Here is a 23,461-nt window from a genome sequence, read left to right as displayed (position 1 = left end):
GACTCCTATCCGATGGGTAGATCTTCCGTTTTGGAGCCGTGTTATAGTTGCTGTCATTTCTCCTGGCTCTCTTTGCATTAGTTGTACTTCTCCCTTCTTCATTCTGGGGGTGGTCGTGCCCTCTCTTTTCTGGTCGGTGGAACGGCTTCTTTTCTTGTTACCTTCAGTTTTCCAACGGGGGAACTTTCTTTTCAATTGCTCCTGTCTACTCATGGCTTGCCCTTGTGATTGTCGTTGTTCCACCTCTGGAGCTTGTGCCTGCCGTGCCGGATCCTGCAAAAGATCTTGAAATATTGGCATTTTATTACGATTATAAAATGGTTTTATCTGGTCAACGTTTGTGGTGCATGTTTCACCATTCCTGGCTTTTAACACCACTATAGCCCGAGTTATTTTTTCTATGACATATGGTCCTTCAAATCGTGGATAAAATTTGGCAGTTTTATCTTCTGGTGCTGAGGAAAGTGAATGCTTAATTTTTAACACTTCATCCCCTACTTTATAAGTTACTCCCCGTCGTTACATATCATAATAAAGCTTCTGTTTTCTCTGTGCTACTTCAGTGTTCTTTTTTGCTTCTTTAATTAATTTTTCTATATCGCCCATTTTAAATTCTGGGGTCTTTGTTGATTATAAAATAATTTATCTAACGGCGTTATAATCTTTCTGCCTAAAAATAACTAAGCAGGAGTTTTGCCCGTTGTATCATGTTTTGCGGTCCTAAGGGCGAAAGCAAATTCATTGACATAGTTATCCCAGCTTTATGAAAATTTTTAACATAACTACGGATAATTTTCACTATATTTCTATTGACCCGTTCCGCTATATTTGATTGCGGCCGATACGGGACCATTTTTAAATGACGTATGCCCAGTTTTTGGCACATGTCTTCAAATTTATTACTTAAAAATTGAGGACCATTATCTGATATAAATTTTAGGGGCGCCCCGTATTTTAAAATATATTTATTTAAAATAGAATCAGTAACTAATATCGCGGAGGCTCGTTTTGAGGGAACAATTTCGGTCCACTTACTAAAATGATCAACCGTAACAAGGAGATACCGACTTTTATTTAACTGCCTTTTGGGGAAAGGGCCCAATAAATCGATGCCAATTATTTCATTTGGAAATTCCGATTTAATGCTATTTAGAAACCCGGCCGGGCGGAAATTAATATAATTAACTGCTTGACATGTTGGGCAGGACTGGACATACGCCCTTGTTAACTTTTGCAGCTCAGGAATATAAACTGCTTCGCGTAAGCGTTGGATGGTTTTTCGAATACCAGCATGAGAAGCTAAAGGGCAATCGTGTAACTCCCGCAGTATATTTAATCTAAGACTAGCTGGGATAACAGGTCGAAATTCGTTGTGTGAATTTGTAGTTTTTGTATAAAATAATAGACCATCTATTAGTTCGTAATGGGCCGCCCTATTTCTTATCGCCACAATATCTTGGTGGCTAAAATTTTCAGGATCCTTTAAATACTCATAAATGTTTTTAAATTCAGGATCCTTACCCAGTTCGGTTATTACAGTTTCTCGGGAATGTATCGTACATGCTGTGAGCATTGCCACCTTTACAGTATTACCTTCATCTATTTTTATTCTGGATAGGGCATCTGCTACGATATTTTGCTTTCCGGGGGGTGTTTGATTACCAGATTATACTCTTGTAACTTGAGTGCCCATCTTATTAACCTTGGGGATAAGTTTTTCCCTGAGTACAATCTAGTTACCGCCTCATGATCAGAATACACTGTTATTGGCGCCCTTCCAAAATAGACTCAAAACTTTTGCACTGCTAACAGAACTGCAAGTGCCTCTCTCTCAGTCGCGGAATAATTTCTTTGTGTTTGATTTAAAGTTCTACTAAAAAATGCCACGGGCTGCTGATTTTGCGAAAGTACCGCTCCTATATATATATATTATAAGAAAGGTTTTAAGAACAAAACTAAAAAGACCAATTTAGGTCAAAATTTTTAGCGCATTGTGCTGCAAAATTAAGGAAATTAGAAGATAAATTTTAGTAAGCTCGCCAAAAAGTTACCAAGAGCTGTGTTTCCAAGAAAACTCCAACATAAGCATATTCAGTTGCTATGAAAAGTGTGAAAATGGAAACAATCTTTGTATATTTACAAGTTAAATTAATAAAAGCTATGTGCTAAACATTTTCAGAAATTTTAACACAGTAAAAAAACAAATCAATTGAATGAGGTAAAATAATAGGCTATATGCTAAATAAAAAATAAATTAAAAAACACAGTAAAGTACTAATCGATTGAACAAGGTAAAATGCAAAAATTATTAAAATTAAGAAGCGGAAAATGGTTAATTAGCCCAATTCGAAGTTCATTTTGGCTTTTCAAGGGAAATTTTTAAAAATGAATTTCGAACCAAGCTAACTCCATTACGCGTTTCGCTGAAACAGACAATTGAATCTTTGCGCTACAAATTTTTTAATGAATTAAATAAACTGTCTAAAAGCTTTAGTCTCAATTCTCTGTTCCAATTTCCCGACGCGCCCACATATTTTGACACATTAAGGTGTAAAAAATGTAAAGGCAATTCCGATGTACAGCAAAAATAAATAAATAGCGGTATGCTATTAGTCAAAATATACAATAACTTAAGGGCTGGACCTGCGAGATTAAAGAATTAAAACTTTACAAACGAACCGTAAATTAAATTTAAATCAAAAAGGAAAAAATAAACAGGACGACTAGCAATATGGGTCTTATTAAGACCCAGAAAAAACGTTTAGAGAAAAATTATAAAAATCAGACCTGTAACAATGCTGTCTTCTCTGGTGACGAGGAAACTCGAAAAGGGCTTGCATTTCCCCTTACGCTTTTCAATGCCCTCCAACTTGTCGTATGACGTAGAAAGGGGGAAACAATAGCCAATGTCAAGTATGTCAAGTGACTGTCCGTTGGCGGGAATCTGACTACAGCAAAAGGGGGGTGAAAGACGTGGAAAATGTTCAAAATGGCGTCAGTCATAGTAGTTTTAGGAAAAAGGACTGGGGCAAAAGTAAATGGCTAGGTATGAAAATGTTTTGAACGAAAATAGCATAAGTTAGTTTAGTTAAATTAACATATACTTTTGTCCGATGTTATGGGTTTTTTGCTATTGTGTTTCAGGATGCAAGCATACATTACTTTGTATTCCATGCTAAATACCTTGATACGAAGCATTTTAACACTGTCACTTTTTTTTCCAGTATCACATCTGTTCAGCATTATCAAACACATTCACTACAGCCACACACACCTGTGAGACACTATTTATTGGAAATGAAGACAACTTCTTCTTCTTTTAACTACACTCATGGACACAATCGTATTTTAGGATATTTTCAACTTCTTTTCCTTTTCTTTCTATAGGTCCTTTCCCCCTCCTCTATTTATTTTTGGGCCATTTATTTTAAATTTTACTTTGTCCCATCTTTTCTTCCTGGCCTTTCGAACTCGTACAAAATGTACGAATTTCCTTTTTACTCTCCTCTCAAATACAAAATTGCCTGCTTTCTATATACCTTTCCTTGGCACAGCTTGATTTTTCGCCCATCCGTGCAGAAAGATTTAGCTGTCTACTTTGTGGCCATTGATGACTAATGCGTCGCCGGCCTGGTGCACGGCTACCAAGGAGGATATAAAAAGACTTCAAATCATGCAAAACAAAGTCTTAAGGCTTATCACCCATGCTCACTTTTTGTGAGCAATGCTACACTGCACTGTGACTTAAAACTGGACACTCTAGAAGAGCACCTGAATAAGATCAACAAGAAATTCTTCACGAAAGCTCTGAACTGTGCCCATATGAGAAATTTTGATATCTTTCTGTCTGTCTATTACTTTTGAAAAACATCGGTTGCGGTTCGCATGTTCCGGAGGGCGCTGTGATCACGTACGATGGAGGCAGGATCTTGGAAGAGCTCCTGAATTTTCAAAGGTGTTTTCCAGAAAATCTTCATTTATTTAAGAAAATTTTCGCGAATATCCTCTGCATTGTCTCGTTCTCAAGGCCGGGAGTTCTTCTCTACCTGGGGGGTCTTGTCTTCCTTGCAATCTTTTGCAGCACTAAGACGGAGCGTTCAGATAAGTAGAACTTCTTTTCTCTAAGCTATATCAAATATCTGTCACTAAAGTACCTTTAAATGTATTTATTTATTATGATCATTATTATTATTATGCTCATTTTATTATGTTCTGGAATTAAATACTTAGTAATTGCTTTAAATAATGTGGTTTTTTTTTGTTCGTAGGGATTTGTTCGTAGGGATAAACATTTCGTAGGGACGCTATCCTTATCAGTAGTGTTAGCACTACCCATTGGGGCGGCCCCTTTGAGGAATTTCTCGAGAGGGAAAAACACGATCTCGGGCCTCAATGAATGTATAGAGTTGTAGTTTTTGCTCCTTTAATCTATATTTCCTATCTATTTAAATTAAAAGCATATATTAATACAGTGTGCCTCAAATTGATAAAATAGTACACATATAATAAATTATGACCATTAACTTAATAAATAAATAAAATGCTTATTTTTTAAAAAAAATTAATTAATATTAAAATAAAAAAATAAATAAAAACTCCGTAATTTATTTACTTATTTATTTTTGCTGATATGTTCTCGCCTTGTTTTGGATTTATGATTTTATCAGATGGGTTTTTCTGAGTATATAAATTCCCTCAGGGGGCTCACTTTTGTGAGTACGGGTGTGGCAATCCCGAGGTACCCTAGCCCTTCAGGGGATCATCTTCTTGGTGAGACGGGTGTCACGATCCTGGAGCCCCAGTGATCTATCCTCTTTTCCGTCTCCTCTCCTCTTGGCTGGATCTTTTTCCCTTCCCTTCTCCCTTGTGGTTTCTCTCTACGGAGTTTGGGGCTCGTCACGAGAGGCTGGAACAGACCTTGTTTCTAGTTTTCAAGTGGGGAGAAAACTGCCCACGTGTTTGCCGTGCGTGGAGACCCGTGTCGCTGGAAAGGAGAATCCTGGTAGTTGAGGGGCGAGGTACTGTCCCCAACACACTGCTTTGGCCTCTGCTTCAGCTAAACGGGAGGCACCTTAGTCGTCCTCACGGGTGTCAATCGGCTGGTCACTAGTCCTTGTGTCAGTGGCTTGGGGTCAAGCTCTCGGGAGTACCTGCTTTCGGGAAAGCCGACTGTGGGGCTTCAGTTTGCGTATAGGTCCGGCTAGCCCTAACACAGGAATCTGTGTTCCCTTGTTGGGCTCCGTGGTGGGCGGGGCCGTCGGACCCGAATCTTTATTCTTTCACTATGGCTTCTCATATTTACTTAATAAAAGATTTCGAGGTAACTCCAGTCACTCAAGTCAATCCTGTCACTCAAGTCACTCAAATCACTCCTGTCACTCAACCTAGTTCTCAAACTTCTACTCCTAAACCAGTCACTCAACCTAGTTCTGAAACATCTACTGTTAAACCAGTCATTCAACCTATTTCTGAAACGTCTACTGCTAAACCACTCACTCAACCTACTTCTGAAAAGTCTACTGCAAAAAAATTACGTACAGATACAAATGAAAAAAATCATAACAATATTCCCCGTTTCCTAGTCATCTCTAGTCCTTCTGGCGAAATGCATAAGATGTCTCCTTTCGTAATAAACAAATACATCCAGTCCTGTGTTGGTGAGCCGAGAAATATAAAGCGTCTCCGCTCCGGAGACTTGCTTATTGATACAACCTCAGCCACCCAGTCTGCTTCTTTACTTCAGATAACTAAACTTGGGCAAGCGAATGTGACTGTAACACCACATAAGTCACTCAACTATTGTCGGGGTGTAATCTCAGAATTCGACCTTCTGTATGTTTCTGAAGAAGAGATCGCTTCTGAGCTCTCCGAACAAAATGTCTGCGGTGTAAGGCGGATCAAGATGCGTAAAGAAGGTAAGTTGATAGACACGAAACACGTGATCCTTACCTTCAACACGCCTGATCTGCGTAAGAATATTAAGGCCGGATATCTAAATATTCCTGTAAGACCTTATATTCCAAACCCTATGCGATGTTTCCAATGCCAGCGTTTAGGCCATTCTAAGACGTCTTGTCGTGGCAGCCTTACATGCGCCCGATGCTCACAGATTGGCCACGATTCTGAAAATTGTACCGCTGCGCCTCTTTGTATAAATTGCAAGGGTGAGCACCCAGCATTTTCACGCCTCTGCCCAAAATGGAAATTGGAAAAAGAAGTGCAGACTGCAAAGTTTACGAGGAACATCTCATATGCCGAAGCCAGAAGATTAGTCCAGAGCACACAGCTTCGACCAAATACATCATACGCCAGGGCTGTAAAATCATCTCGTACAGTCACCACCCAAACATCAATAGGCACACAGACCCTAGCAAATAAAACCCATCCGTCTACATCCAACAAGCAAAAAGAAAATGCAACCCATATAGTACAAAAGAAAGAAACAGTTATTCAAAGTAAGCCCAAAACTTCTACACATAAAATATCCAATAAAATTAGAAGTCACAGCAATAGCTCTTTTGATGAGATGATTTCTGAATCTGCGGATTCAGACTTTATGGAAGTAGAAGAGGGTCTAGAAGTTCCCAGGCATCTACTTCCACGAAAAACAAAAGAACAGCACAGAAAAAACAAAAACCATTCATAATGGCCACCCTCATGTCATGGAACTGTCGCGGTTTCCACCGAAATTTCCTTGACATCAAATCTATAATAAATGTGTATCATCCTGTGTGCTTAGCAATACAGGAAACAAATTTGAAACCCGAACACCATGCAAAACTTCGGAGGTTTTCTTTCGTCAGGAAGGTTAACATTGCAGGTGAGCGTGCCAGTGGAGGTGTAGGTCTCCTCTCCTCACTGGATTATCCCTCAAATGTACTTCCTTTGACGACATCCCTCCAAGTTGTCGCTACTCAAATAAATTTTGATATTATTGTTTCATTTGTTTCTTTGTATTTGCCTCCAAATGAGCACATTTATCAGCAAGATTTAAATAATCTAATACAGCAGCTGCCTGAGCCTTTTATCATAATAGGAGATTTTAACGGCCATAGTCCACTCTGGGGAAGTAAAGATACAAATTGCCGTGGAAGACAAATAGAGCAGATGATCGAAGATCATAGCCTTTGTCTCCTAAATAATGGGCAAGATACGTACTTCCATGAGCCTTCAAGGACATTCCACGCTCTCGATCTTGCCATCTGTTCACCATCTCTGTTGCCATTTAGCACTTTTAGTGTCGGAAATGACCTTTACAACAGCGATCATTATCCTATTTTTGTGTCTCTTGCACGAAGAGGAGCAAACCCCGTGTCGAGAGTCCCTCGTTTTATCCTGGACAGGGCAGACTGGGAACTCTTCTCTTCCGTTGCAGAGCTGACAGAGGAAATGGTAGAAGGTGTGCATATCGATGACGCTGTTGAAGCTGTTACTAATACTATTATTCAGGCAGCTATGCTTTCGATTCCTAGAACATCAGGAAAAACACTAAAATATTCGAAACCGTGGTGGAATCGCGACTGTCATGAAGCACTGAAAAAACAGAAAAAAGCATGGGGTATTTTTCGTAGATATCCTACTCTGCGAAACCTCATAGATTTTAAAAGAGCCAAAGCAAATGCACGGAAAGTAAGAAGGCAGAGCCAGAGGGATTCCTGGATTTCATATGTGTCCTCAATAACATCCTCTACGCCTAGTAAGCGGGTTTGGGAAAGAGTTCGAAAAGCATGCGGAATGTACAAAGACCACTCACTTTCCTTTCTGGAAAAAGATGGCCGAGTGATTAGCTCCATAGAAGAAATTGCAAATACAATTGGTGAGACATTTGCTGCCATTTCTTCCAGCCGAAATTACTCACCTGCATTTCTTTCTATCAAGCAACGCTCTGAGAAAAATCCCATCGCTTTCAACTCTTCCAACTTTGAGCCGTACAATAGAGACTTTACTATGGTTGAACTAAAGAGAGCTTTGTTGCAGACACATAGGTCTTGTCCGGGTCTGGATGGCGTGTATTATGAAATGCTAAAGCATCTGTCCTGTAAGTCACTGAGTGCCCTTCTCACACTTTACAATAGAGTGTGGAAGGAGCGTACATTTCCCAGTGCATGGAGGAGAGCTATTGTCATTCCTATTGCGAAGCCAGGGAAAGACCCGAGGAATCCCTCGAACTATCGGCCAATTGCCCTTACCAGCTGTGTTTGCAAACTGTTTGAAAAGATGGTAAACAGCCGCCTAGTCTACTTCTTGGAAAAGAATAATATTATATCGCCTTATCAAAGTGGTTTTCGAAAGGGGAGAACAACCGTAGATAATATGCTCCTCTTAGAGACATCCATTCGAAAAGCTTTTGTAAGAAGAAATCACCTTGTCTCAATTTTCTTCGATATAGAGAAAGCCTATGATAAGGCATGGAGATACGGTATAATTCGCGATCTTCACGAGAGTGGCTTGCGCGGCAACCTACCAAATTTCATTCAGAATTTCCTGAACGCTAGAACTTTTCAAGTAAGGATAGGCTCTGTTTTGTCTGATGTTTTTGAACAAGAAGAGGGTGTGCCTCAAGGCTGTGTGCTCAGTGTAACTCTTTTCAGCCTAAAAATAAATTCTGTATTAAAACAACTTCCTCCCACCATTTCAGGTTCTTTATATGTTGATGATCTACAAATTAGCTGTAGAGGTGTGGATATGAGACATGTAGAGAGACAGCTCCAAATCGCTTTGAACAGGATCCAGGAATGGGCAAAAAGACAAGGATTTACGTTTTCGAAACAGAAGACTGTGTGCGTGCATTTTTGTAAAAAGCGAGGTCTCCATCCTGAGCCGGAATTATACCTCAATGGGTCTGTAATTCCAGTTGCACCTGAAGTAAAATTTTTAGGGGTGATGTTCGACCGAAAATTGACTTTCCTTCCTCATGTCTTAAACTTGAGAAAAAAGTGTACCAAAGTTCTAAATATCTTAAAAGTCCTGGCGAACACCTCCTGGGGTGCAGAGAGTTGCTCCATGCTTCGCATTTACAGAGCTCTAATTCGCTCTAAACTGGACTACGGCTCAGTTGTTTACGGATCTGCCCGGTCTTCAGTGTTGTTAAAACTAGATCCTGTTCATCATCAGGCTCTGCGGATTTGTTCTGGAGCCTTCAGGACATCTCCTGTGCAGAGCCTTTATGTTGACTGTCACGAGCCATCACTCCGTTTGAGGCGTGAGGAGTTGTCTCTTTTACGCTATTTTAATATTTTATCTCAACCTGACCATCCTTATAACTTGTGTATATGTGAAAATAGCTGTGACCTTTTATTTGAGGCACGTCCATCCTGTGTGCCTTCTTTTCCTGTTAGAGTTCGTCCCCTCATTGAAGAATTCTCCCTGTTTGATATTTCCCCACAGGCAGTACAGCATTTTGAAATTGCACCTTGGGAAAATGCACTAATCCACCTTCTTGACATTTTCCACAATTACGGAAAAACAACTACTGATGAGAGCATCTACAGACAAATTTTTGCTGATCACAGGCAGAGTTACAGGAGTTATGTTCCCATATATACGGATGGCTCTAAGTCAGCTTGCCATGTTGGCATGTCATGTATAATTGGTGACCACATGGAAGGCAGACGTTTACACGACGCTTCCTCTGTCTTAACCTCCGAACTGACTGCCATATATTATGCGCTTTTGTACATCTCAACGCTGCACCATCGAAAATTCATTGTATATACGGACTCCTACAGTGCATTGAAAGCTTTAGAATCCTTTTCTAGCACTGAGAATCCTGTGATAGTGGATGTTCTCAAGTTGAATATTAAATTGAAATGTCGTGGATTTGAACTTCTGTACTGCTGGGTCCCCGGACATACAGGAATAAAGGGCAATGAGCTGGCGGATATCGCAGCGAAATCTGCTGTTGAAATGTCCGGCCGCCTCATCCCTTTTAAAGATATCCGTTGTGTCATAAAAGAGAAGATCCGAAAGAAATGGCAACAACTTTGGGACCTTCAACATCATAACAAGTTGAGAAGGGTGAAGCCTAAAATAGAGCATTGGGATACTACTAGCAATCGCAGGGAGGAAGTTCTTTTGACTCGCCTTAGAATTGGTCACAGTAGAGTGACACATAACTACCTTCTGAAAGCTGAGAACGAGCCTATTTGTGCAACTTGTAATGCTTGTCTTTCAGTTTATCACATTTTAATTGAATGTTCATATTTTAATAATCTTCGTGAAAAGTATTTTAATAGCTGCGACCTGCCTCTCGACCGTTTAATCGGAAGAGAGGTCAATAATAATTTGTTTCACTACCTCAAGGAAACAGGTTTCTATTATTTAATTTGATTTTTGTCCTGAGATTTTATGTTGGAATTTTAATTAATCAGATGTTTTAGGATTTTATATCTATACTGCATCTCTCATTATCAAAGTTATAATCAGCATTTTCATCCCATTATTTAAATATCTTTTTACTTGCCTCGATTTTAAAAGTGTGCTGTTGTCTTTATATTTTTTGTTCCTTTAGTTTGTATGTTAAAAAAAAGAATCCTGTGTTTGGCGCATATGGCCTATTGAGCTTTGCGCCTTAAAACTACTACTACTACTACTACTGAGTATATAAATATGTTGGAAACCGCAATACATGATGTTACCTAGTTTTAATGTTTTTTTTTTTTTTTTTAACAAAATTCTCTTATTTCCTTTCCTTTTCTATCTATAGCCCCCCCCCTTTTTTTTTTAATTATAAATAAAAAGTTTTTTTCCCTCTCCATTACTTTTGGGCCATTTATTTTTTACTTTATTTTGTCCCATCTTTTCTTCCTGGCCTTTCGAACTCGTATAAAATATACGAAGTTCCTTTTTACTTTCCTCTGAAATACGAAATTGTCCCCCTTTCTATATACCTTTCCTTCGCACCTATGCTTGAATTTTCGCCCATCGGTGTAGAAAGACTTAGCGGGTGCAAGAAAAGACATCTGTCTACTTTGTCTGTCTGTCTGTTTATTACTTTTCTTTTTTGCTGAATGGCAACAATTCTCATTTTTACGAATGTTTAGAACGTACTGTTCTCGTCTTATTTTGATGTTGTTTATTTCAGCAATACTAATTTAAGGCTGCATCTTTACTGAATAAATAGTTGTTTCATTCAACTGGAGAACTTGTAGTTCATTTGAGTGATCTGAAAGTCGTCTTTAACTTTTTGTTTGTAGTTATTCTTTACAGCATGAACAAACCAAGCTTTATGAGTCCTAGGGTGAGAAATCATATTAGTGCCAAACATAACAAATTTATTATTCATGAAATGTGTTCCTAAAAATCATGCCATGTGTATATCGCACTAAATTTGTCTTTGTTCAAATATGCCTGTTTTATATCACCCCCATGTGCGTGCACCAGATACTTTCCTTAACTCTGAGCATTCCAGGTTTGGTCCTGAAATTGTAACATCTTCCAAATTGCCATGAATAAACGATAAACTCTTGATTATATTTCCAAAGTTACCCTTACTCACTTTTTCTAACATATTTGAGCACAATGTATATTGGAAAATATCATACACTGAAAGAAACATCTTATGCCGAATCACCCAACAGAAAAAACTTTACGTATGTGAGGTACTTAAAACTCATTTAAACAGAAGTGTCAATTAAACCTTTATTTGCTTCTTAAAATGCAAGATTTGATATATATTCCTGATGTGAGGTACGTAATAAATCATATCTTATAACTCTTATTTTCAAAGTCCGTATGCTTATTCACACACAAGTGAAACGTCGTCTGTGCGATTGGTTATTGCGGAAAGTTAAATGAAAGAGTTATTTAAAGCACGGTATACTTATTCGCACAGAAAAGAAACCAAGTGTGTGAGGTATGCAGCACATCACTTAGACCGTGTTTCATTAGACGAGCATCTGAGTATTTATATAGGTGAGAAAAAAAGCAGTCTGTAAGATATGTAAGAATTGATTTAGACAAAAGAAAACTTTAAGCAGGAATATGCTTATTCACACATGAAAGGAATTTCACATATCTGAAGTATGTAATAAGTCATTAAGACACATGCTAATTCACACTAGAGAGAAACATCATTTGTGTGAGGTATGTAACAAGTCATTTCTTCGAAAGAGTTGTTTGAACAACCATATGCATATTCACACAGGAGAGAAACCTCATGTGTGTGTGGTATGAAATAAGTCATTTAGAAGAAAGGATAATTTAAAATGCCATATGCTTATTCACACGCGAAAAAAATCTTGTGTGTGCATTGTGCAACAAGTTATTTGTACAGAAGAATTATTTAAACAACCATATACTTATTCACACTGGAGAGAAACCTCATGTGTCTGAGGTATGTAATAAATCATTTACTCTAAAAGGTAATTTAAACAAACATATGCTTATTCACACTGGTGAGAAACCTCATGTGTGTGAGGTATGTAATAAGTCATTTACTCTAAAAGGTGCTTTAAACAGACATATGCTTCTTCACACAGGAGAGAAACCTCATGTGTGTGATGTATGTAACAAGTCATTTACTCAAAAGTCTAATTTAAACAGACATGTGCTTCTTCACACAGGAGATAAACCTCATACGTGTAAGGTATGCAATAAGTCTTTTCGTGAAAAATTTAGTTTAAACAACCATATACTTCTTCACACAGAACACAAAGCTCATGTATGTGAGATGTGTAGTAAGTCATTTGCTTACAAACACAGTTTAAACCGCCATATGCTCATTCACAGAGGAGAAAAAGCTCATGTCTGTGAGATCTGTAATAAGTCATTTACTCTAAATTGGAATTTAAAAAAGCATATGCTTATTCACAGCAAAGTGAAACTCCGTGAGTTGCATGTGTAACAAATCACTTGTATGATAGAAAAATTGAAAGATGCATATCTGCAGATAATAGTGTTTTTATGTGGTGCATTTAGCCTTGTTATTTCATCTCAGTTCTTAATAAATCATTTATTTGTTTCCACACGAGAAAAACCTCATTTTCGCCAGACAAGTCATTTTAAAGTATTGCTAATTTAAAGGAACATTTTTTTATCCCTAGTATTTAATTAGTAATGAAGAATTTAAGGCAGCATATTCAACAGTGAAAAGATAAGAGACTGATTATACTGTTTTGCATTAGAAAACTTTAAGGATGTCATATTCCTTCCATGTAGGTAATATCATGAATTGTTTGAAACATTAAACTTTTTCATATGAATGGAAATTTCATTCACATTTCACGCAGTAATCCTTTTTTTCAGTGCATTTTTCTAAAATGTAGAGAATGTGAAATATATTGTTTTGTGATATCTTTAGTACTGTAGGACTTATGTATTTTTCAATTAATCATTAAGTTTTGGAACTCCCTTTTTAATGTTGGAATGCTTAGAATTTACATTTTTGTATATTTCAGTATCGTACGTTTAAAACGTTAATTTTGATACTCAAATGCAACATGTAGTGACGTTGAAAAAAAAAAAAATTTCTTGAGGAAGTAAGTTTTTTTTTTTTTTTTTTTTTTTTTTTTTTCTGGTACTTATGTGTTAATGCAGACACCTTAATACAAGTTGCTATATTTTTGGTATATGCCAAATTCTGTAAAAATATATTTCGGGATTTTCGTTGGTAATTTTTTGATGCCAGTCCTGTTTTTGTCTGACACTTTCTCTAGTAAAATGGCGTCCAAAAACATATTGCAATAAAACATAACTAAAACCAAAACTGTATAATCTCAATAAATTGTATTTTAAATCAAACAATGAAATAACATATAAAAGGGAATACATTTATCTCATCAACACACCTGCAAAAAGGAAACATCAACTTACCTTATTTAGAAATTTGTGTCTTCTGTCTGTGGCACACAAAATTCCTTAACAGCATCCAAAACCTTCCTAATATTATTTGGACTAGAATTCTGTATACTGCTGTCACCACATAAATTTACAAAAATAAGAGTAAAAAATATCCTCCGGAGTGTCGGTGACATTTCTTGTGACAAACCCATTCAAAGCCATCTGAAGGATCTTTTAAGTTCGACTAAATGCATTTTCTTCATACGAACAGGACACTTAGAATGATTACCAAGTAAACCTCCATTTACACACTAGTCAATTATTGCTTTTTTTTCTTTTCATTGCAGATTGTACAGAAACTTCAGATTAATCTAATCACACAGCCATTTTATGGTATAAAGTGCAAGATAAACAACGTACTTCATAACTGACATCGAACACATAAATAAGCCCTTAAAAATATTTTCCTGTCAGTCATATTCACTGCAATCGTATCATACCAAGGTTTTCATAACATTCAACTTCTCAGGTTACCATAAATGAAACAACTTGGCAATAATCCAAGAGGCACCCTAAAATATAGACTAAACCCAAAATCTGGCAACCATGTCCATAACTATACTTCCAGCAACCATACTTCTAATTATTCTTCAGTCAAGCAATTCCGCCATTTTCTGTGCATTTCTTTTTGTTGTATTCCAAAGTACAACAGATTTATAAAGAAATCGTGTTGTTTTTTGCCTTAAACTTAGTTTTAAATATACTCAAATGCAGAATTTGCGAGCAATGGAAATTATTGTGGTAACATTTTTGCAAGTACACAATTTTGCTCAGAATTTTCTAAATTGCGACAGCGAGGAAATGCTTTTGCTCGATAATTAAGTGCTGCATGAACCGAATCCTGAACTCGTACAGAATTGGGTTCGTGTAGCACTTAACTATCCAGGAATTCTCCCATTTTTTTTTTTTAGGTGAAAACAGATAGCTGTGTACTTGAGGATGAGAAAAGTGTAAAATAATAACAGCAAGATTTGAAACAAAATGTGTTTCATTTTTAATGCATCGCTTGATCCCTATTAATTAATTCAAATTTGTATTTTCAATTACATTTTTTTATATTGATGCTGTTTATAAACTTACAATAAATATTGATAGTTTGGGAATCTTTTTAAAATATATGTTCCAAAATTGCCATCTTGCTCCTGATGTGTAATTTTTAGCTTTTCAGGTCCTGTTCGTCGTCTATTATTAAGTGTTCAGTTTTGACATCTGGTTCCTGTGGAATCTGCTGACTGTCATGTTGCCACCTTCAAATTCTTTATTCTGAGTTTCTGAAGAATGTTTAAATATTCCATCACCATGTTCATGCTGTAGCTTGTAATTACATTGTATTAAACTTGGCTGTTCTTATGTTGACACAAAAATTATTTATAGTTCTGTGATGAGACATGAAAATACGTTTTTCAATTTCAATAAGCTTTCAATCAATTTTTGCATATATCCATGCTGTAAAAAAATCCCATCTGCCTAAATATATAAAAAGGCATTTGGAAAATATATTTTTCATAAATGTAAGAAACGGTTATTTGCTAAATGTGTCTTTAAAAAACAGTTTTTTTGTTTTATTTGTTTAAAGTGCCAAATGAAAACATGATTTTTCAATTTCAAGGACACCCACTGGCTTTCTGTGTCCATTAACACTTATGTACCAAAGCAGAATCTCATATTTATCATATAATTCATGTTTTGTTTGGAAGTGTTTATGCAAATCAACATTATGAGAAATGGGAGCCTAAATTTTTTTTGAAATTTATGGAGATAGCATTTCTTTTATAATGCAACTTTAGAATAAAAAAGAATCTGTAAAATTTTGTACTTTATTGTCTCTTTTATTATTTTTAACACAAGAGAGATTCTGTGCTAGAATTTTATTAAATTAAAACTGCTTAACAATGCTTCCATATACTCTTTGCAGTGTGAATTTATTGAATATAAGTTTTTACAAGTTGGCCTTTGCCAGCATTAATCTAATTTAAGTAATAGCTATAAATTGAGCTATGTGATTTTCTGTAAAATATGATACTATCTAATAGAAATACCTTTGCTTTTTTTAAATTAAGATGTTTAAGAAAACTTAACTCTTTTCAAATTCAGATTAGTTTATATCTGCCTTGTTTGTATGATTGCATCTAGTACAACTTTCTTAAAAATTCCATTTCTTTAGGAGAGTATTAACCCTTTAACTGTCAACTTATTTTGATGATTTGGGTGCACAAATTGTTAAATTTTTTTATTGCAAAAATCAAATGTTTAGTACAAAATAAAATATACTTAAATAGTTAAAAATTGATATTTTGAAGTAGATGGGTAAAATTTGTAAAGTTTTGTAGCCACTGCATATTTGCCTAAGGCGGCTGCCACTCAACATGGCAGTTGTAAAGTTCACTTCTAGTGGAGCATTATTTTCTAAAAATGAAAATAATTAATTATTTTCTAAAAAATTAAAAAAAAATATAAGTGAATACCTATTAGTACAGTAATTCAGTCTTGTGTGGTGCAACTGGAAACAATTTTCCAAGCACAAACCAACTCCACAATCACTACACCAGAAACGTGTTTCCTTCCTTATCTTTTCCCCATTTTTATCCTTTTTCGAACAACACTCTTTGCACTGTCTTGCAGGTTCACGTTTCGCAGGAGGAGGAGGAATATGGGATATAAAATGTCGTTCAGCAAGATGGGCAGGGTTATCTATTGTAGGTGGTCTGCCAATATTCTTTTGTCCAGAAGCTGCATCATCATATATATGTAAACGCTCTTCTACAACGTGGATTCGAAATTCTAAAAATGTAATACGTTTCCCAACTACATTTTTATAGAGCAAATATGAGTTCCAGAGTACCTTGTCTAGTAAATGTAAAAATATCTTTTTATAATATTTTTTCTGACGTTTTCGGATTGTTGGATGAAAGGATATTTCTTAATCACAGCGATCTACACCACCTATAGTTAGACTGCAATTAGAAACAATCTTCGGCTTGAGTATATCTCCATTTTTTATTTTTGAGGCTGACCATGGAAGTATCATGAATACTGCTCATCAAACACACATCCTTTATCTTCGGTTGAAGAATCTAAATCATCTATATAACGTTTCAAAGAACTGGACGCCATTTTACAACAAAAAGATCCCATGCACTTTGAACCAAAGAACTTAAACCTTTGAAATCTTCAGTAAAGTGCTGTCATCTATAGAATTGAGCGCACATTAACTTTTCCCGAGATATAGTCGGGTTTGACAAAGAGATGAAGCCGAAATAAACGTCTCCCGATATATATTCGGGTATAACAATACGATGCACTCAAAAAAAAAAAAAAATTACCCAGAGTAATACTCGGGCGTGACAATTTCGAACACCAGTGCTGTGCCCGAGATGATCTCGGGCATGACAGTTAAAAGGTTAAGAGAAATAAATACAAAGTGAAAGTAAATTGTAAGTTTGAAATCAGTATGTTTATTTTCTTGTGCAAATCACAATCTTTATCCATAATTTGGAGGACAAAAACTGCATGTTGCCATTTACCTTCTAAAGCAAGTGCATTTCTGATAGTTGATCAACCATTACCCTAAGATACCTACCCCTAAAACTGTAAGTATTTCTGTGAATATAAATAATGATACAGAGCATCACTTCTTTAAAATGGATATCTTCATGTAAGATCCAATTTATTTGTAAATGCAAGCTATCACCTTGGAAGTTATTCTCTATAAATATGTATGACTAATTTTATCTGATAAACTTAACATAATTTTCTTAGTAATGTAGTAAGAAATATTTTAAATGATGCTGATATTGTGCACGCTAAGATAATTAAACAATTTAACTACATAGAATTTTTTTATTTAGTGAAATATTAGTGGAGTTTCCATTATTAAAGATAGTAAGTAACATATACCAGATTAAAAAATATATCAATAACATTTAAAAGAATTAAATTTCATGATTAAGTACATGTTCTTAAATACTTAGGTCAAAACAAAATCTATTTAAAAATAATATTATCTTTTCCAATAAAGCAGCTGCAGCTACATATCTAAAATATTATTATTTTATAGCTTGTATTTCTTACTTTATGTCTTTACTGTTAAAATGATGACTATATACATATGTAAAAATAAATAACACAATGTAAAATGTCTCTTAGCCTTTGATTTATTCATGATGCAATATATATATAATGTTACTGTGAAAGATCGAAATTGGAGAATGTCGACATTCACCGGTGAATGTTAACATGTACCAAATACGTCGGTGAAAGACCGAATATTTGGTTATATTCTTATACATTCGGACCATCACCAGTGTATGTCGACAATCACGGATATACTGTGGTGGAGGTCGAAAAGAGAAGTCAAGTTGAACAGAAAGGCGAGAGTCTGTCGCCAAATCCTTCGCTCTGCTGTGATTGAAGTTATGTAGCATGTATTTGTTATATTCTGGAACACAAGTTATTGTCAGTGTTATGCTAGGTTTGATGTTACGTGCAACATTTTTTCTTTTTTTTTTTTAAATCAAATACCGTAATTTATGTTGAATGGATACTGCAGTAAATCATGAACTTTTCTTTGAGAAGTTAAATGCATTAATTGCAAGTAAATGAGAAGACAATTGTTTTTATTTTTCAAACACATCTCGCTTCACCTGGATTGATTATTCCTTATGAAGCTATGTTTGGCATTAAACCAAGAAGAGGCATACCATCATCTTTTTTGCCTGGCGAACAAATATTCTAGCATATATTGAAACCAAAGAAAAACTGTTAAGAAATTGCTAATACTTTTGAAACTGAAGAACAGCCACCAGAAAAGCCTGGACTGAACAACACGAGTTAATTTCTATAAAAAGATTGATCACAAAAAAGAATCTTTTACTGCAAGCAACGAAAATGTTACAAACCTCAAAAAAATTTTTCTCCTGTTCAAATTGGTGATACCGTACGAATACAAGTCCCTGATGTTGACTATGGTCGTACAGATGGCCGAAATGTGTTGACAGTTGTTGGAATAAGACTCCGGCTTTTATAAACTAGCAAATAAAAATGACACCTTCAAGCAGCTTTATACCAATAATCAGTTCGTAATTTGTAAAGAAAAGTTACTTTGTGTAGATGAGATTCCATCTCAAATAATGTCGCTGAGAGAAGCAGCTGCAACTAATTCGAGAAGTAGAGGGCAAGACTGTACATGCTGTCACTGCAAAAGGAAGTGTTCCACAACTAAATGCAGTTGTAAAAGCAAGGAGCTCTTGTGCAATTCAAAATGTCATAAAAGTTTATGTTGTTGCAATTAATAAGATTTCAGTCACATAATTTTTTTTTTTTTTTTTTTTTTTTGTATTATTTTCTTTGCAGGGCTTAATTTCTAATATTAGAAGTGCCAGGGCCCTAAGACCATCAGCAAAGAGGAACAAGAGTAAATAAATAAATAAAAGGACTATTAAACTTACTAATAATTTTAAAATTAAATAATTAATTATTATCAAATTAATTAATAGCTATTTAATTGTTATTTAATCAATAACAATTATATAATTAATTATAATTGGTAATTATTAGATAATTATTTATTGAAATAATTAAAGATTAAAGTAATTAAATAAATAAATAAAATTAAATGTAAAGATATAAATTAAAATTTAATAAGCGATTTTTAATATAATTTTATTGCTAAAAATAAAATTTTCGAGATAAAATTTCTACTGAAATTGTTTTTCAATTACATAAAAGTAGCAGCCTTCTTATTTAGGGCTCCGGCTGGAATAGTAATTTATCTTAAAAATTGTGAAGTACCAGAGCTCGGCTCCGGTGCAATTTAAGCACTGTCTATTGTTTAAGTTCAAAAGTTTATTTACATGTGCTGTTATTTTTTTCATATTTTAACATATACAGTATAAATACAAAAGTAAAAAAAAAAAAAAGTTCTTTATTGACTACATTTAAATGCTTAACATTTATCCAAGCACGACTACTGTCATTATTATTAAGTAATATCGAGTAGCCCTTCTCGCGTTAGAATCAAACGCTACATGTCGCGCAGTGAAAATGCCTCTATAGAGTTACAAACAACTCTATTATTTATGAATATAGCGCAATGAATTGGAAGTTGATCTGTCGGCACTATCCTTATCTTCAGGGCAGATATTTTTATTTTATTTGGCTTATAATTCCTTACTAAATGTAGTATTTCAGCTCGATGTACTCCGCCTTTGATATGATTTAAATCAAGTTCCTCGTCCTTATAATTCACTTCCGATAGTGAAGAAACTGACGCAGAGGTTATTGAAAACGAAAAAATTTCGATTGACAAATTAGTTGGTATTGTCGACACAGCAATTATAGGACTTAAACAGCGGAACTTTGTAACTAAACAAGAAATTATGTCTGTTTAATAGAATTAAAGAGAAAGTATTATCACATGAAATGAAGCAACTTAAACAACTTACATTGAAAGAAATGTTTAATAAAGTAAACAAATAAATATTAAACTTTTTCTTTTTGTAAATTTTGATACCCTTTAGATCATAATTGTTCTTTATTTCATAAATTATGGTTTCATATTTTAAATTTTATAATTTCTGCATGCCATCTTAACAGATTTAAACTGATGATCGATAATCCGGAATCGCCGAAGTCCCGACGAGTCCGGATTAATGACTTTTGACTGTAAGTACATTTAAACTATATAAAAAAAAAAAAAAAAAAAAAAAAAAAAAAAAAAAAAAACCCGAGAGCAAAATTAGAAGTACAAAATAACATGATGATACAATTTAAACATTAACAGAACAATTTAATTATGTTTCATATACACAGAATCAGTTCTTGCAACACCTGAATGTAGATATCAAATACGTATGCAAGTAAAAATTGTACATTCAATTTATTACTACAACAAAATATATAACTTTTGATTCAGGCAATATTTTAATAAGCTATGTACATTAAATTTATTATTACTACAAAATATATAACTTTTGATTCAGGCAATATTCTTATAAGCTATATAATTCTTGATTACAATAAAACTGTATATATAAACTTAATACGAAAATAGAAGACATAAACTATATAACAAAATTCATGCATTAACAAAACAGAAATATTTAGAATATACCGGTGATGTAAAGTGCATTTATTGCTAAAACTTAATATATAGTTTACTATCAATATGCAAAAATTGGAAATACAGTGAAAAAATAAAATGGCGATATTATATATTAGTAGGTATATTCATAAATAGTAGAAGCAGGTTTTATAAAGATTCATTATTACTGAAAGTAATGTGCAGGTTAAAATTAATTTAATTACATAATTACTTTCCTCGTTTTTTTTTTTTTTTACTGCTTTGCGAGATGCATCTGTAGCAAATACACTTTTGTGTTTTATACCTTTATCTACACTTTTCACATTCATTAAATTATTTAAATATTTAATTTGTATAAATGTCCTGATTTTTACATACGTCTGGATTATTTTCTCATAAAGCTCTGCAAAGTTTAATTTTAATTTTTCAACGAAGTCTTTTATAACTCTGCTGCCTTTCCGAAACTTTTTAGCATTATAAAGTATGAAGAACTGTTCCATTTCATGAACAACTCTTGCCCATTTTTCTTATAGCTGAATAAGTCCACCATATGAAAACTGGAATATCCATGATGGGATACTATATGAATGATAATTTATTATTTCATACGTGTGGTTTCCAAGCCAAGGGTGATTTTTTTCTATGCTTTTTGGCAATCGACCCAGCTACATATGCACATTGTTTTCCATTTCAGTTCTGGTATTGGATATGCAGTAATCAGCATGATCAACTGGGATATCATGTGGTATCAATGGTGTGGTACAATTTATCTGGCAATCTGAATCCTCTAAATTTTGACTGTTTTCGCAATTATTTTTCTAAATGGAAAAATTTTCATCTCAAGATGCACTTTTTGCAGAGATGTCAGTTTTTCTTGAAATGTCAGCAATAAAATAATCATTATTTTAGTATTTGGGAACAGTTTTGGTTTGTAAAATTATTTCTTCCCAAGATTATCATTCTTATCCTGCTTAGTGCATTTAAAGGTGCTGAGTGATCATTTGGGCCACCCTGAGCCCTTAACTGTGAGCATGTATTTTCAAATGCATCTGATTAAGTGTGTGTGTAATTCATATTGTATGAAGACTAAACTTTTTTAAGCAGCAGCTGTACAGATTTACTAGTTACTAAAATTCCTGTCTGAAAAATCTGTAGTAGTTTAATTTTTACATCTCATAAAGTTAATAGTTTCACGGATTTCATCAACTGAGCTGTTTTGGATTGTTTTGTGTTGTAATCCATAACCAATTTTTAATGGTGTGTGTGTGTGTGATTATGGCAAAGCCTCGAGGGCTATCTGCCTAAGGGGAGGGATGCCTTCGTGGAGGACTTTCTAAGGGAAACTGGCTCGTATACACGTTACACACAATTTTTAATGGAAATGGTACTTCTGGTACATAACTACTTAAAACGTCGGTTTACCAGTCATTTGTTTTTTTAAAATAAATTTTGCAGTTTTCTAAATTTAAACCAGATAATTATTGCTGCAAAGCAGTTGCAGTACTATGGGATAGTAACTCTGCTGCTAACCTAACATTCTGGCGCCTTGATCGTTCACACAATATATGTTCCTTAGTCAACTTAGGGAAAACTTTAAACTCTTTATTATCCTTTTCAATTATATGAATAAGTGGCTCTTTATTAATTTCAATTCCATCTTTTAAAATAAACCCAGTATCAATTAGCTAGTTTCAAAGGATTCTTCTTCTTGAAGCTTGGCTTTCCTTTGGCGCCTTATGTTCCAACTCAAAAAAAAAAAAAAAAAAAAAAAAAAAAAAAAAGGGATTCGTAAGAAGTTTTCACTAATCTTCGCATTTTCATAATGCTTTGTTTTGCATCCCATGAGTCTTTCTGCCCGCTGCTCGAAAATTCAAGTTTAGGTGCGAAGGAATGGCAGATTAAAAAAGGAAATTATTTTCAGGAAAGGGTGTCAGTTTAAACACCTAGCAAGCACCGGACCACAATTATTTTGAGGAAAAAATAAATAATTTCATAGCACTGGATCTTGAAAGCCAAGTGAGAAAATAGGGTGTCTGCCTGCAGGAAGTACGTCAAGCGACGAAGACCATAGTGAGATAATTTAGCTGTTTCTCCACTATTTGGTGCCAAGGCTGCTCTTCCAGATTTATCCTGACTTTTATAGAGCTAACGTAAACAAACAAGATCATTCTACCTGTTCTTCTCAACTCATTTGTCTAAAAGTTTCTGTTCTAAAGTCTGATAAATGTATAATTGAGCTTTAGCATTTGGCAACAGTGCACTTGGGGAGCATCAAAGCAAAGAATTTAAAAATTGCTAAGTCGTATTTAACACTACGCTGAAAACGCAAAGCTTTTTTTATTTCGTTACATTGGGTTCTTTCGGAGGAAGAAAATCATGGGTCTTTTTGTCTGTGAGGTTTGTAAAAAAGTCGTTTAGACAAATGCGTGAACAATCCGCCGTTTGAAATGAGCTTGAGGCCAAAAGTTGATGGCAAATAACTTGGCGAAGAGATAAATATTAGATATTTCTACATCCATAGAAAATATCGTAACAGCTCCT

General features: G+C 34.8%; 1 long non-coding RNA gene across 1 annotated transcript; it reads left to right on the top strand.

Moving 5' to 3' along the window:
* The first annotated feature begins 10,971 nt into the window (after nucleotides 1-10,971).
* LOC118205358 (uncharacterized) lies at nucleotides 10,972-15,742 on the top strand. The gene is made up of 2 exons (XR_004760980.2): nucleotides 10,972-13,154; nucleotides 15,000-15,742. It is a non-coding gene; the product is annotated as an uncharacterized LOC118205358 (long non-coding RNA).
* The last annotated feature ends 7,719 nt before the right edge of the window (nucleotides 15,743-23,461 follow it).

The sequence above is a fragment of the Stegodyphus dumicola genome, chromosome 11, assembly GCF_044657685.1.
Source record: "Stegodyphus dumicola isolate Sdum_Otavi_A_Nest chromosome 11, ASM4465768v1".
Taxonomy (NCBI): domain Eukaryota; kingdom Metazoa; phylum Arthropoda; class Arachnida; order Araneae; family Eresidae; genus Stegodyphus; species Stegodyphus dumicola.
The sequence above is the reverse complement of the archived record's forward strand: the minus strand, read 5'-3'. Positions and strand labels throughout refer to the sequence as shown.